The 15,779-nt window shown below is 46.9% G+C and overlaps 1 long non-coding RNA gene across 3 annotated transcripts in view; it reads left to right on the plus strand.

Moving 5' to 3' along the window:
• Positions 1-15,779, plus strand: part of LOC121041849 (uncharacterized) — a 65,678-nt gene that overhangs the window by 31,249 nt on the left and 18,650 nt on the right. Inside the window, exon 4 of one of the 3 annotated variants that reach the window (XR_005795869.1) lies at positions 7,563-7,620. The exons of the other annotated variants lie outside the window; for them this stretch is intronic. This is a non-coding gene — a long non-coding RNA (uncharacterized LOC121041849). Of the gene's footprint in view, positions 1-7,562; positions 7,621-15,779 lie in introns of those variants that run through there. 3 annotated transcript variants of the gene reach the window in all.

The raw sequence follows: 15,779 nt of genomic DNA on the forward strand, positions 1-15,779 counted from the left end.
GAGTGTGTGTGTATGTGTGTAAGCAGGGGTTTAGGAACTATGCCTCTCTGATCATCACCCTGGACATGGACTGTTGGGGGAGAGGGCGGGTATAGAGGAAAGACGTTGAGCAGCAATGGCCCCAAAGCTGATCTAAGGCCCAGATCTGGTTTGCTTTGTCTCCTGGAGCCTGGTCTCCCTCCCAGCTCCTAGCCGTTGGCTCATAGATTCTGTAGCCAGTCCCAGTCTCGTCCAACCATGAAGCAGCTTCATGCATGACTTTGAAGGCAAAATCTGAACTGAGTAAATCTTGTAAGAGCTCTACTAGTCTGAGGACAAAGACTGAACCGTAATAGCCAGATCAAAGGACAAGAGAAAAATAAGAACTTAGGAGTCAAAAGCCTTAGTACTGGCTTGTTGCTAATTCTGATGTGTGACCTTGGACAAGCAATGACCCAAGTGACCCTGGGCCTCGGTGTCTCCACCTGTGCCACAAGAATTTGGACAGAGCAAGCTCTGAGGCCCCCGCCAGTGCTGGCAAGGTTTGATAAGATGTTGACAACAAACATTGTATGGAGGAGAGAAAGGAAGGCAAGACAGCTGTAAAAAGTCTGGCCAGAGATCAGGAGGGAGGCTAGAGAAGCAAACTGACCACTGAGGCTGGATAGAGAGAGCAAGGTATCCAGGAGGTGGGGGGAAGTAAACCAGAGGACCAGAGGTCAAGGGCAGGATAATCAGTTGCTTTCCAAGACCTCCACTTTATGGACCCAAGGGTGTGTGAAAGGGACTTCCCCAGCCTCCCAACTGCACCCCTCTCTTCTTTTTCTGTAGTAGGAGGCAGGGTACCCTATGGGGTAAGGGTTTGGCAAAGAGGAGCCCTTTAGGCCACAAATCCTGCCTGGGTCTCCTTGCTTGGGCCAGAGCTCATAGTGGGGCCCCCACTTCCCTAGCCCCAAATGGCCATGGGTGTTGCCATGGTTGGCACAGGGCTGAGGGACTGTGAGCTAGAGTCCCTGGGTTCCAATTCCAACCCTGCCATTTGTGTTCCTTCAACCCATCTCCTCCCTCCCTGCCTTGCAACCTCCTACCCCCGCCCCCCATCAAAGGATCCTTTCCTGTCATAAGTGGGACTGAGCTGTGAGCTGTGCAGGGATAGACTGGAGGGAATGTGAGTCTACCCCTACCACCCTTCCCAGGATTCCTTTGAGGAAGAAGAGTCTGTTCTCCTCAGTCAGGACCCTAGGATAGGCAGCGCTTGGGAGGTGGCCACAGGTCTGGACAGTCAAGGCCTGGCCTGGATAGGTTAGGCCCAGCCACAAGTGGCCACCTGGGGCCTCTGCAGGCCAGGCTAGTCTGCAGCAGCTCCAAGCCCCTCCCTGGAACACACTGGAAACCCATCAACCACTCCAACCGCTGTCCAGGGGATCAAGGGGCTTGGAGCCCAGTGTAGCCAGGCCACCTGTGACCTAAGCCTATGGCCACAGTTCCCACCCTGCTGAGGGTAAAGGAGCTTGGGAACACTTGTGTGTGTGTGTGTGTGGTGGGGGGGGGTGTCTGATGTGATCCTCATGGCTCCAGAAAAAGGTGCTCTGCCTCTAACATTCTTTCTGACCTCCTCTCCCATGTTCCTGTTATCGTCCACCTGTGGTCTGAGGAGGCTGTGCAGGCCTGGGTAGGGATAGGCTGCTGCTCATTCCTGGGGACCAGAGGACTTCAGCTCTGAGTGACCACCATGGGCTGCTCATCCAATACTTGGGATCCCAAAAACCCAGAGTCCAGGGCAGTGGAAGAGCTCACTCTCTGACCTCATTGTTGTCCTCCCTATCCTGTGTTCAGTCTGTCACTGTTCTACCTCTGTGCCTTTATACTTTTATTCCTCAGCGTCCCATCTTGAAATCCAGCCCTTCCTCCATACCCATGTGAACATCCCCATCTTTCAAAGCCCCATGTCAATCTCTTCCCTCCTGCCATCTTTGGCCACCCAGGCCCACCTTGATTATTCCTTCTCAGGATAACGTTCAGTCACAGGGGGTTGGCACTGTAATTTATAAAGCACATTCACTGTCGTCATCCTCAGCCTCACAGCAGATCTGTGACAATCACACCCATTTTACAAAGGAAAAACTGAGGCTCTGAAAGGTGAAGTCACCCAGACACAGTAGGTCTTAACTCAAAGTTGCCCCTGGAAACCAGTGAGAGGCCCTCAGCTCAGAGCAGCCACCATGGAAATCACATTCCAACTATGTGCTCCTCAATGAGAACATGCCTAGAATAGTCTGACTCTGCCTGCCTGGCACACACACCCTACTTCCTATACATACACTAATTCTAAATGTGTTCCCATCTAACATGATACAGTTGTCTATCACACCATGGCCACAAAGTCTCTGTAATTCCCCCATTATGAGGTGGATTCTATTTACTCTCTCCTTTGACCTGGACTGGCTTTGTAATTTGCTTTGAGCAAAGGACTTTGAGAAACTGATGCTGTACAAATTCTGGAGGTTAGGCCTCAAGAGACCTTGCTACCTTAACTCCCTTGGAACATTGTCCTGAGATCACCCTGTAAGGAAGTCAGTCTATCCTATGGGAGGATGAGAGAGCACATGGAGGAGAACTGAGGCTCCTAGCCAACAGCTATATATGTGAATGAGGCCATCTTGAACTTTCCACCCCAGCAGTTGCATGAGTGAGCCCAAATAGGACTAGCAGAGGAATGGGCCAGCCAACCCACAGAATCATGAGAAATAACAAATTATTAATAAACCATTGAGTTTTGGGGTGGTCTGTTACACTGCAATAGATAACTGGTACACTAAGAGTAAAAGTTCTTTCCATTGCAAGAGATGAAAGCACAATTCAGATTGGTTTAAGGAGAAAAGGAATCTGATGGCTCTCATAACTGAAGTCCTAGGGCAAATTGGATCCAGGTACTCAGACAACATCCGGGCTGTTCTCTTTTCATATCTCAACAGCTTCCTCTCAGATGGATTTATTCTCAAGGAGGGTGTGGCAGTCTGTACTTTCCAAAGATGGCTACAACAATAGCTTCCATTGCACATGTTCTTGTACAATATGACTGTGCTATCTACCATTAAGAGATAGAATCATGGGGTGCCTGAGTGGCTCAGTTGGTTAAGCATCTGACTCAATTTCAGCTCAGGTCATGATCTCACAGTTTGTGGGATCAAACCCTGTGCTGTCAGCACAGGGCCTGCTTGGGCTTCTCTCCCGCTCTCTCTCTGCCCCTCCCCCACTTGCACACATGCTCTCTCTCTCTCTGAAAATAAATAAGTAAACTTAAAAAGAGAGTGAGATAAAATCCTGTTTCCCTCCCTTGAATCTAAGCTGGTCTATGACTTGCTTCTAACCAAGAATGAAGTTGACTTCTTTTTTTTTTTCTTTTTTAAAAATGTTTATTTATTTTTGAGACAGAGAGAGAGTGTGAGTGGGGGAGGGGCAGAGAGAGAAGGGAACAGAGGATCTGAAGTGGGCTCTGCACTGATAGCAGCAAATCCAATGTAGGGCTTGAACTGATGAACCTTGAGATCATGACCTGAGCAGAAGTCAGACGGTCAACGAACTGAGCCACCCAGGCTCCCCAAATGAAGTGGACTTCTAAGGCCAGTCACAAAAGTTCATGCAGCTTCCTCTTGGATCTCTTGGGACACTCACTCTGGGGAAAGCCAGCTGCCATGTAAGAAATCTAACTACCCTGAGACCACCATCTTGGAGAGGCCTGCTGTAGTGTCCTTGTCAGTAGTCCCACCAAGGCACTAAATGTGAGTATAGCTATCTTGGACAGACCAGACCAGCTCATCTACCAGGTGAGTGTCACTTAGTGTCCTCAACTGATGTCACAAAAAGCACAATTACACACTCAAGTCCTACATGAAATCCTGACCTATGAGAGACCACAGGGTACCTGGGTTGCTCAGTCAGTTGAGTGGCCAGGTCTTGATTTCAGCTCAGGTCATGATCTCATGGTTCATGAGACTGAACCCTGCAATGGGCTTCTTGCTGACAGCTCAGAGCCTGATTGCGATTCTCTCTCTCCCTCTCTCTCTCTGCCCCTGCCTAGCTCATGAGTGTGTTCTCTCTTTCTCGAAATAAATAAATATTAAAAAAAAGGATGAGACACTACATTAAGGATGTGGTCTCTCATCCTTAATTGCCATTTAAGCCACTAAGATTTGGGGTAGTTTGTTACACAACAGTAGTAACTGGAATAGAAGCTGTTTCCATGTCATATCTTCCAGAAGCTTCAGGCTCCCTCTTAGCACATCTCAAATCTCCAGTGGAAAGAAAATGTCTCTTCCTGAATTGTTCTAGCAGAAGCTCTCAGAAAGGCTCTCCTTGACCCATTCCTGACCCAAACCCTGTAACCATGGGATGGAAAGCTCTGATAAGCTCACTTCTTGAGCCAGGGGTATATCAGCCCCACTAGAATCACATGGACTGATTTTTCCCAAAGGAAAAGTGTGGTGCTATCATTGGAAGTAGGAAGAATGGATGCTGGGAAGAAAAAAATAACATGTACCTACTAAAAGCACAACCATGAACACAAGCATTCCTATCCTAGGAGGAATTGATCAAAAATGTCTAACTATTAACTTTGATATCAGGAGTTGAGTCTTTTTTTTTTTAATTCTTAAATATGTTTTTATTCATTTTTGAGAGACAGAGAAAGACAGAGTGCAAGTTGGGGAAGGGCAGAGAGAGACAGGGAGACACAGAATCTGAAGCAGGCTCCAGGCTCCAAGCTGTCAGCACAGAGCCCGACACGGGGCTTGAACTCATTAACCGTGAGATTATGACCTGAGCTGAAGTTGGTTGCTTAACCAACTGAGCCACCCAGGAGACTCAGGAGTTGAGTCTTGATATCAAGACACCACTTTCACAGCTATCAACCTGGAGAGTTTACCCTCCATTTGTTTTGTTACAAATCTACCCATGTATGACTCCTTCTCACCTGGTAATCGCATCAACACACCCCAGAAGAGCTGAGCAAAACTGAACAACCATAATAACTCCAGCTTAGAAAATGGAAGAAAAAGAAAAAAACCCAGGGGCCCCTGGGTGGCTCAGCTGGTTAAGCGTCTGACTCTTGATCTCGGCTCAGGTCATGATCTCACAGTTCGTGAGTTCAAGCCCCATGTCAGGCTCCTCACTGATGGTGTGGAGTCTCCTTGGGATTCTGTCTTTCCCATTCTCTGCCCCTCCCCTGCTCTCTCTCTCACTGTCTCTCTCAAAAATAAATAAATACGCTAAAAAAGAAAGAAAGAAAAAAAGAAAGAAAGAAAGAAAAGAAAGAAGAAAGAAAGAAATCTGTCAGCACCTTGTTTTACTTTGTGCAGGTTTTAGGTGGGAGCAGATTCCCTCAGAATGGGCTATGGGCCCAGCAGATACCCCAGAACATGTCCATTAGAGGACTCCACCTTGTATAATGTGTTTACTGCAGTCACCACAGAATGCTCCTCCAGCTCCAAACAGGGTCGGTTCACTGTCCCCATAGTATTCACCAGTCACAGCCTTATGTTCACAAGCAGTGCCTCTAGTGTTCACCATGCTTACCACAATATGTTCATGCCCCATTTTCATGACTGACTATGAGATTTCCACTATGTCCCCATGATGTTCACCAAGCTTGCCATGGTGAGTCCGTTTGCTCACATCCAGTGATGTTGTAGCGTTTACTGCGTGAAGCAGTGAGTTCATACTCTATATGTGGACATCATAGTGTCCCCACAGTGCCTCCAGGATTTCTCAGAAACATCTACATTCATGATTTTGTGAAGGATTAGGGGGTGCACAACTTACTAGGGTAGTCTCTCACAAGTGTTCACACACCCCTCCCCTGACTTGTCACACTCATCATAATGTGTTTGCCCTGGTTGTTTGTGAAGCTCAGCCCATTGTGTCTACCTATGACCCAAGGCTTCTTTTCATGACTCCCTCAAGAGGGGCCTGGTGGCTCTGTGTGTGGTATGACCTCAGCTCTGACCAAGATGCTAGCAGTCCAAAAGAGCCATCAGCAAAGATGGGGGCATTCTTGCTCAGGGATGAGGTGAGATGGATGCTAGGTGGAAGCCCTCCCTGGCTGGAAGTTTCCAGGACACACAGCTGTTGTACAGGTTAGAGCTATGGAGAATTGAGTGTGAGGAGCCTCCCTCTTTCCAAGAAGACTCTTTCGCCTACACAGCACCTAAGCTGTGAAGATTTGGGACTCCAGATGGCCAGGGTGAACAGGAGGGAAGAAGGGGAAATGGAGGTTAGAAAGGCTTTGGTTAACAGGCTTAGCCAGACAGGGTGGGACAGAGGGAGAGAGACAGACACATGGGCCCCCAGAGAGCATTCTTTGTGGGCTAACCTTTTGTTCCCAGAAGGCAAGCAGCATTCAGGGTGGCTGAATTGGGACACTTTCCCCTCAGGAGAGCAAGAGCTTCGAGGACAAGATGTTGGTCAGTGACAAGGAAGGCAAAAAAAAAAGGGAAGAAGAAATTTAAAAAGATTGAAACATAATTTTCATACTATAAAATTCACCATTTTGAATACACCATTCTGTGATTTTTGCCAAACGCAAGCAATCAGGTAACCACCATCATATCAAGATATGAAATATTTCCATCACCTCAGAAATTCCCTTTGTAGTGAACGCCTCCCTCCATCTTCAGCTGCTGACAATCACTGGTTTGTTTTCTTTCCCTGTAGTTTTGTCTTTTCAAGAATGTCCTATAAGTGGAATCCTTTGATATAAGCTTTTTAAGTTTTCTTTCTTTCATTTAGTGTACTCATCCATGTTGCTGAATGTGCCAATAGCTCATTCCTTTTTATTGCCAAGTAGTATTCCATTGTATGGCTACATGTGGTTTATCTATCAATTCACCACTTGAAGAAGGGGTGGATTGTGTTCACTTGTTAGCAGTTACAGTTTAGCTATAAATATTTGTGTACTTATTTTTTAAACAGTTTCTTTCACATTTTATTCACTTCTTTTTTAATGTTCATTCATTTTTGAGACAGAGAGAGAGCGTCAACAGGGTAGGGGCAGAGAGAGAGGGAGGCACAGAATCCAAAGCAGGCTCCAGGCTCTGAGCACAGAGCCCAACGCAGGGCTCAATCTCATGAACCATGAGATCATGAAATCAAGGTTTGGATGCTTAACTGATTAAGCCATCTAGGCACCCTGGTGTACAGATTTTTGTGTACACATTTCTCATTTATTTGGGTAAATACTAAGAGTGGGACTGCCGGGTTATAAGAAAGTGTATGTTTAATCTTACAAGAAACTGCCAAACTGTTTTCCAGAGTGATTATACCATTTACGATCCTACCAGCAATGTAGGAGAATCTCAGTTGCCCAGTATTCTCATCAGCACTTGATTCTATCAGTTTCATGTTTGCTTTTAGCCCTTCTAATAGGATGTGTAGTGTGATTTCATTGTAGTTTTAATTTGCATTTCTGTGGTGACCAATGATGTTGAGCATCTTTTTATATTATTTGTCATACATAGGTCTTTTTTGGTGAAGTTCCCATTCAGATATTTTCCTGCTTTATATTTGGATTGTTGTCTTAATTACAGATATCCCCAGCTTCTCAAAAATTCACCTTACACTTCACTTTTATAAAAAAGACCTGCATTAGTGCCTATTTTCACTAACCGCGTGAAATCTGAAGATGATATTCAGTTTTACCAAAAAATGTCAGTGAAAGCAAAAACGGTGTTCAGCATCTGTTAGTGAGCCATCATAGAGGCGGGGCACCTGAGCAGCGAGAGTGATGCAGCCAAGCTCCTTCCCTGGGAACTACACTCAGCATCCAGCTGCCACAGCTTTGAACTGTGTCTGTAAGCATCTGTGCTTTATCTCAATTTATTTTGTGCTTTTGCTAGCAAGATGTGTCCTAAGGTATCAGAAAAGCCTAAGAAAGGTTAGTTTTTGGTTTGGGAAGGCTCAAATTTTTTTCCATATAAATTAATGTAAAATTCATTTCACATCATTTCAGCTAAGGACAGTTTTAATGGGAATGCTCCTCTTTCAGATAGGAGGGGAAACCCATACTGAGTATATATTCTGGATATAAGTCTTTTATCAGATACTTACCTTAAAAATTTTTTCCCAATCTGTAGCTTGCTTTTCATTTTCTTAACAGTCTTTTGACAAGCAGAAGTTCTCAATTTTGATGAAGTTCAATTTATCAATTTTTTAAATTTATGGACTGTGCTTTTGGTGTTGGATCTAAGAAATTTTTGCCTAACCTACAGTCACAAGATTTTCTCCTATGTTTTCTCTAGGAGTTTTTTCATTTGGGGTTTTATCTATGGTTCGTTTTTAACTAGTTTTTGCAAATAGTGCAAAACATAGGTCAAATTTCATTTTTTTTTTTTTTGTATGTGAATGTCCAATTATTCCAGCACTGTTTGTTGAAAAGACTTTCCTTTCTCTTGACCAGCCCCTATATGTGTTTTTAACGCTATGGCTCTTTGAGGCATTGATGCCAGCACTCTAGAGCTTTCTTACACAAAAGTCAGTAGCATAGCAGGGATGAATGCCTTACCTGATCCCAAAAGAGAACTGCTTATGCCTGAATAAAACACAGACTTTTCAATGAACAGCTCTTTTAGCTTTAACTTACAGCCCCTCTACTCTCCCGAGGACTTAGACGAGTCTGCTGAGACCTGCACCAGGAAATTGCTATGACTGTCAAGCACAATCTGGGTCCAGAACTGCCTCTCTTCTCCGATGACACTCATATACCCCTGGAGGCTCCTTGATCAGAGAGGTTTTGAATCATCTGCACTCAACTAATCAGCCTCCATGAAAGAGAATGCCCTGAGAAGGCATCAGCTGCCTTTATCTTTCTGGTTGCTTTTACCTGTCAAAGTTGCTGTTGATTTTCATTTTAGCTTGATCATAATCAGTGAAGGAGAAAGTACACTGTGCAAGATATATAAAGCTTCTGCTGGGGTGCCTGGCTGGCTCAGTCGGTTAGAGCATGAGACTCTTGATCTCAGGAGCCATGAGTTTGAGCCCCATGTTGGGCGTAGAGGTTACTTTAAAAATAAGCTAGGGGACTGCAGTCCCTCTTCTGGGTAGGGTGAGGCCTCTGGCTCTGCCTTGAGATACTGAGACTTCCTCTTTTGGGGATGCAGGTCCAGCTGTGACCCCTGATGCCTGGGCAGCTCTGAGTCAGTTATGGGATGAACCTGTCTGCTTGATGGACCTTCCAGGGAATACTCACAGCAGACCCATAGACTGCATGATCCCAGGTTCCTGAATGCTCTGCTTCCCACTATGGGCTTCATAATGCATGAGGGTTGGAGCTGGTGGAGGAGAGTGGGCAGGCAGACATGACCCAACTGCTCTAGCTTAATGAGGGATCAGAGCTGCCTGAAATGTAAATGGCAGCAACTCAGGGGACATCACCTGCTATGGAATAGCTGTGTGCATAACTCTGTGTGCCTGCAATGAGAGTGGCCATGTGGGAGTGTGCAAAGCTGACTGGGTATGTCATGATGTGTATATGCTCGTACTCAGCTCTGATCCCCAAGTGCAGTGTAACTTGAGGCATTTCATCTCCTTCTCTGGACCTTAGTTTCCTTCACAGTAAAATGAGAGGATCTGAAGAACTCTAAAGCTCCTCCCTCTTCCACCACTGTTCCTTCCACCTCCCTCCAGACTCTTCTCCCTGGTTTCAGCAGAGCAGCTCCTCCAGCCTCTGAAGCCCATCACTGCAGATGTCCAGCCACCAGTGGCCTTATCTTCTACCTCAAGTTCCCAGTGAGGCCTTTCTTTACAGGAGGAACTCTCTCACTGAGAAGAATTCTGGAACTTTCTCCACTACCTTGTGCATGTGTGTGTGTTTATGTGCAATTGTGACTACAAGTGTGTTTGTGATCGGCCATGGGAAAGGGAGAGATGGCAGGGGTCTCCAAGGGGGCAGTGAATCCATTTGCTTGTGTCTCTGTGTCTCTTTTTCCAAGCTCCCAGAGATAGGCTCCTAAGGGCATGTACCCACTCACAAGCTTTGTGCACATTCTCACAGTATCTATTTATAGCAAGACTCAGTCAAGTACCACTTCCTCCAAGAACCTCTCCTCATAGCCCCACACTGGGCTAACCGCCCTTCTGCTGTTTTCTACAAGCCCTGTGCCCTGAGCACTTTTCCAGTAGAACATTCATCACATTCTACCAATGCTGTTTTCTTGCTTGCCCCATCTCTGTAGTGAAATCTCTAGAGGATAGGGACCGTGTCTCATTCCCTTGGCATCCCAGCATCTGGAATGTTCAGAACCTGTGTGTGGACTGGGGTGACCTCACCTCACGTACTCCCAGTAGGACATTCTGTCCTCAGTGGCCCATACCCCTATGTTACCACCCGCTTTGGAGTGTGAGGTAAAACAAACCTAATATACCCATAGAGCTCTCCCCTTGGGGTCACCACCCCAAGACCTTCCTCTGGCCCAGGAGAGGCCTGCTCTAACTGTGAAAATGGAGACAGCCTGGGATACAGGGTGTGGGTGCTCGGCTGATCCCACCAGTTTTAGGGCCCTCACCACAGGAAGCGTTCCTCCTCTTTTCTGCACTTTCTGGCCCTGCTGTGAACCTTGTTGGCGCCAGTGGGCTTTTAATATTTTCTGTTCCTGGCTGTTATACAACATTTCACCTCAAAAATGCATCCTTCCCCTCACCAAAGGGCACGCCTTTCCAGTGAAAGGAACCCAGGGCTGGTGAGAGGAGGTGACCCACTGCATTCTGGGCTCGGGGGAGTCCCAGCCCAGTGCTTTGAGAAAGAGGTGGCAGAAATGTCTTCCCAGCCAAAGGAGACAAGCTCCCTGGCCAGTCTGAGGCCTCACGGTCCCACAGGAAGCCTGGATCCACAGCAAGCAGGGGGACACCTTCTTGGTTCTATGTGGGACTCCAGCCCCATCCCTTCTAGTTGCCTTTACCTCGCTGAGCCCTACTGGCGCCTCTGCACAGTGAGGATGACGACAGTGCCCGTCTTTCAGGGTCCTTGTGAGGCTCCAATGCTGCACATTTGGGTCATGCAGGGAGCTTTAAAACACACCCGGCCCATGCCCATCAGAGATGCTGATTTAAGGATATGGGTGCAGCCTGGACATCAGTATTTTTTAAAAGCTCTCGGTGATTCACTCCAGCCACAGCGGGAACCACTTGCTTGGATGGGAAAGCACTGTCCTGGGGACTCGTTACAGGTACAACTGCTACTTTGATGAGCAAGGGCACCACACCGCCCATTTTCTCGAACATGCAATCCCATGAATGCCTGAAATCCCCTGACAGAGTAAAGGGAAAAGCACTTTGAAAAGGCAGGTGAGGGGTCCTGCAGGTTTACTCTGTGCCTTTCCAAGTCCACCCTGCCCACAGACAGATGCCTCTGAGCCACCAGCCCGGTCCCACGCTGGAGCCCCACAGACCTGCCCTAGTGACCCCTCTGCTGGGTGGGCCAGGTCCACCCCAGAGGGACTCAGGCCTGTGGCTCCCTCCCAGACACAGGCCCTGAACCCGAGAGTGGGACCGTGAGGTGGAGGTGACCCCGCTCCCGTCACCCCTCACTGCATGTTGGGGTAAAGGGCAGCTGTCACTACAGAATTAACTGGGAGAGAGGCAGTGCCCCATACTGGGGAGGAGAGGATGTTCAGGGGCCCGGTGGGGAGAGTGACATCTGCCTTCTTCACCCGCAGAAGGTTCCACAGCCCAGAGGAAGAAAACAGCTGGAGAGCTGGGCCCCTCAGGGAAAGCAAGTGGGGAGCAGCACATCTTCTCACAGTGACCCACCCCCCAGGCCACCCCTTAGCGGCATATCCCAGAGTTAGTCTGGTCTTGGACACAGGAGGAGAGAACAGGTTCTCCCCAGGGGGCAGCACAGCCCCTGCCTGAGGAGCTTCAGCCAAAGTCCAGGCTCCCAGCAGAGGCCAGAGCCCACAGCCTAGCTAGGCCTGAGGTTCTACAACAGGGCAGTGAACAGGCCTGGGGACTGGGGTCACAGGAGAGGTGGCTGGTTTTCCTCAGGCACTCGCTGGAGAAGTGGTTCTTCTGAGGTTTACTCGCTGTCCTGTGTCCCCAGCTCCTGGCCAGGGTAGGAAAGGAGAGGGAGGGAGATGAAGGGGGTGTGGTGGGGCACAGCATGGCAGGCAGGAAGGAGGAGGGGACAGCAGAGCTGCCAGACTGGGCCCCACCAGCAGGGAGTCCAGGAATAGCAGCAACCACAACCACCACCTTAGGGAGTGTCATCCTGCCCACTTTTGTTTTCCAACTGAGGGCACATTAAGGGTGGACACAGGGAGGCACCAGGCCTTTTGGACTATGCTATGGCATCCAGAGAAGCATCTACAGCCTCAGCAAGGTCAGGGGCAACAGGGAACGACTGAGCTGGAAAAAACTTCAGTCTCAACAAGTCTGCCCCTGCCTCCTGATATCTAAGGTAGAAAATACACAGACTTTGAAGCCGAAAGAACTGGATTAAACCATGCCTCCACCACAAATTACCTGTATTCACGCATTCATCCTAAAAATAGTTTCAGCTTCTACTATGTAGCAGGCCCTGAGCTATGTGCTGGGGTTACTAACAAAAACGAAGCCTAGTCCCTATCTTTGAGGAACTTACCCAGAAAAGGAGTGATGGACCCATAAACAGATCTCAGGGAAGGCTCCCTAGAGGAGGTGTTGTCAGAGTTGACTTTAATTATGAATAGCAGTTAGATGAAAAGGAAGAGGAAGGGCACTCCAGGCAGAGAAGACAACATGAGCAAAACCAGCATGGTGTGTCAGGAGCTGCTGGGAGATGAAGCACGTGGCAGTGTCTCTGTCAAGATTCTTAGTTGAGAGCAACAGAAACCATTGCTAGCTAGTTTAAGCAGAAAAGGAATTTACTAAAAGGATATTGGATCCCACATTCCTGGAAGCCCTTTTTGATTTATTAAAGTTTGTTTAAGTAATCTATACACCCAACATGGGGCTCAAACTGATGACCCCGAGATCAAGAGTTTCATGCTTGGTTGACCAAGCCAGTTAGTTAGGTACCCGAGGCCCCAGTTTAGAATCTCAAAGCTAAACTCCTCAAACCCACACAGGGCAGGAAACATGGCAAAGTTAGCTCTGGAGGCACCCCAGAGGTCATTTTTGTCTATAGTTCCTAATCTTGAGTCCATGGGAGCAAAAAGATACATAGAATATTTTTAGTATGTGTAAATGTATTTTTCTGGGGACAAGGTCCATGACTTTTATCAGATTCTCAAAGGAACCCACACTATAGGTCAGATTCTCCCAGAAGCAAATCCTGAAGTGAAGATTCATGTGTAAGTGATTTAGTAAAGAAATGTTCCCAGGAGAAGCCAGTAAGGTAGAAAAGGAAGCAGGATAGTAGGGAAAGGGGACGAAACCAGGGAAGAGTGTAATTTTGTGTGAAACCACACTCAGCCTGATGCTTAGGGAACTCAGGGGCATTAATTGCACCTTCAAGTTTTTTCCTACTCAAGACAAAGTAGCTAGGCTTTTGTACTCTCATGGCAGTGGGTCATTGGCTGTGGGCCAGGTGCCCTGCAGTTTTGTGTGGGTCATAAACTGCCAGGCACTTTCAGCTCTCCTAAGGGAAAAGAAGTCTCCAGCTCCCAAGGGCAATCCTTGAACGCTTAATGAAGGGTTGCAGGCACAAGGCTGGTAAAGTGAATTTGAGGGATTTGGGCATGTATAGTTCATATTCCAAAAAATTCAGGAATCACTGATCTAGTAAAACCACATAATTTTATAGACTAGGAAATGGGGGACACTTCTGATTGTGTAGTGCCTAGGTACCCAACTAAACCTCATAAACCTTCTAAACACCCCCAAATTCTAGATAAAGGAAAAAAAATCTTTTTTCTTTTTGAAAAAAATCTTACTAAACACACTTATGAACTGACGGTAAAGTAAGCAATGCTCAGGCCAGAAAGAGACAAAAGCTAGAATTCAGAGGGCAATGAATGAAAAGTAATGAAATCAGCTTTTACCTTGAATACATTGAACTTCGTGAACTTGAGCTTCAGTTTTTCAGCCTCATGGAAATGGGACAACATTTAATAAGTCCATGCTTGTGGCACCTGCATGGCTCAGTCGGTTGAGCATCCAATTCTTTATTTTGGCCCAGGTCCTGATCCCAGGGTCATAGGATCAAGCCCTATGTCCGGCTCCTTGCTGGCCATAGAATCTGCTTGAGATTCTCTCTCTCTCTCTCTCTCTCTCTCTCTCTCTCTCTCTCTCTCTCTCTCTCTTTAAAATAAAAAATTAAAAAGAATTAAAAAAAAGAAGACCATGCTTGAAACAATCACTAGCAAGAGACACTGGGACTGCTTTAATGACAGTAAACTAACAGTGACCCTCCTTATAGGCCCAGGCCCTGAACTACTTCCCCTAAAATAGTTCTTACAGGAGAGTGAATACCTGAAAGAGGTTGGGGGCTGTGAGGAAGACAGGAGAGGGAATGGCCATTAGGGAGCCAAGCAGCAGGGTCTGCTTCACTGAGGGAAGAACTCTGGTATTATGAACTTGACCCAAGGAAAATACCTTACAGCTTGGGAGAGGCAGGGGAGTGTGGGAGGGTGAAGAATCTGAGTTCACTTCTAAGTCTGCATTCATGTCTGAGTCCTATGGAGGAACATAGCATAATGAAAAAAATGTAGGGTGTGTGAACCAGACTGACACCATCTTGGACAAATCCACCATGATGGTCGCTCCACGATCTGAAGCCTTCTTGAGCACAACCCCACAAACATATTCTTTCTTTTTGTTTATCCACACCCTTAAGTACATCCTCAGGGCATAATGTCCTCAATATGCTCTGGAGATATGAATATGACAGACACCTATTTTCAAAAATTCTCCTCCTGGTGGTCCCAGAGCATGTACTCCCCAGCCTCTAGGCTATAAAAGCAGGTCTTATGGGAGACAGAGTTGTGGACATTTACTCATCTTTTGGTTGCCCAAGACATAGGCTTCTGTCCATATGTCCCTTTAATAAATTGTTTCTTGTCAAACTAATGGCTCCTTTGGCCTTTGGAGATCATTTTGCATATACCTCTCTTTTATGGAGTAAAGATTTCAAGTAGCAAGCTGTTCTGGAGGATTCTCAAAGCAGAGAGAAGCATTCCCCCCTCCACAGTGGTATTCCTCACAGCTTTGGCCTCTCAAGTGCTCTTTGCCTCAATCAAAGCAGGGAAAGATAGGGGGAGCCCTACTGGAACAGGTTGCTTGTGAGCCCATAGGAGCTGAAGCCTGAGGTCTCTCAGAAATAGATGGGTAGTTTTTCAGGGACTCCAGGGGTTCTTTATCCACCTCACCTCAGCAGGTGGATGCAAAGAACAGGTAGGATTTGGGTGCTTATTGTTTCATTTTTATTCATGTAGCTCCATTTATATTGAGGCCTTAGGATATAAATGGAGGAGTCCAGATTGTAAAAAATCTGAAAAATAGATCCTGGACTTGGTAATTAGTAGGTTCTTGGTGGTTTTAGAAAGAGAAGCTTCAGAGATTGAAATCACCCTCCAGGGATCCAGGAGGGGGAAGAAGGAAGTATGATGGGAGGGGACACAAAGACTGGGACAAGAGGTCTCCAGGAAGTTAAAGAAGCCAAGGAGGAAGTGTGGAGGGATTAAGGTTGTCCACCAGTAGGAAGGCTATGCTGGGTGTGGGGTTTGACATTTAAGATTTCTGAGGAAGAGGATCTTACCCAAATTATTTAACTACCAAATTATTTAATCTCGCTGAGCCTCAGCCTCCTAACTTATGAAATGGAACTAAATTTC

The sequence above is a fragment of the Herpailurus yagouaroundi genome, unplaced genomic scaffold (genome assembly GCF_014898765.1).
Source record: "Herpailurus yagouaroundi ecotype Mexico unplaced genomic scaffold, PumYag 184, whole genome shotgun sequence".
Taxonomy (NCBI): Eukaryota; Metazoa; Chordata; class Mammalia; order Carnivora; family Felidae; genus Herpailurus; species Herpailurus yagouaroundi.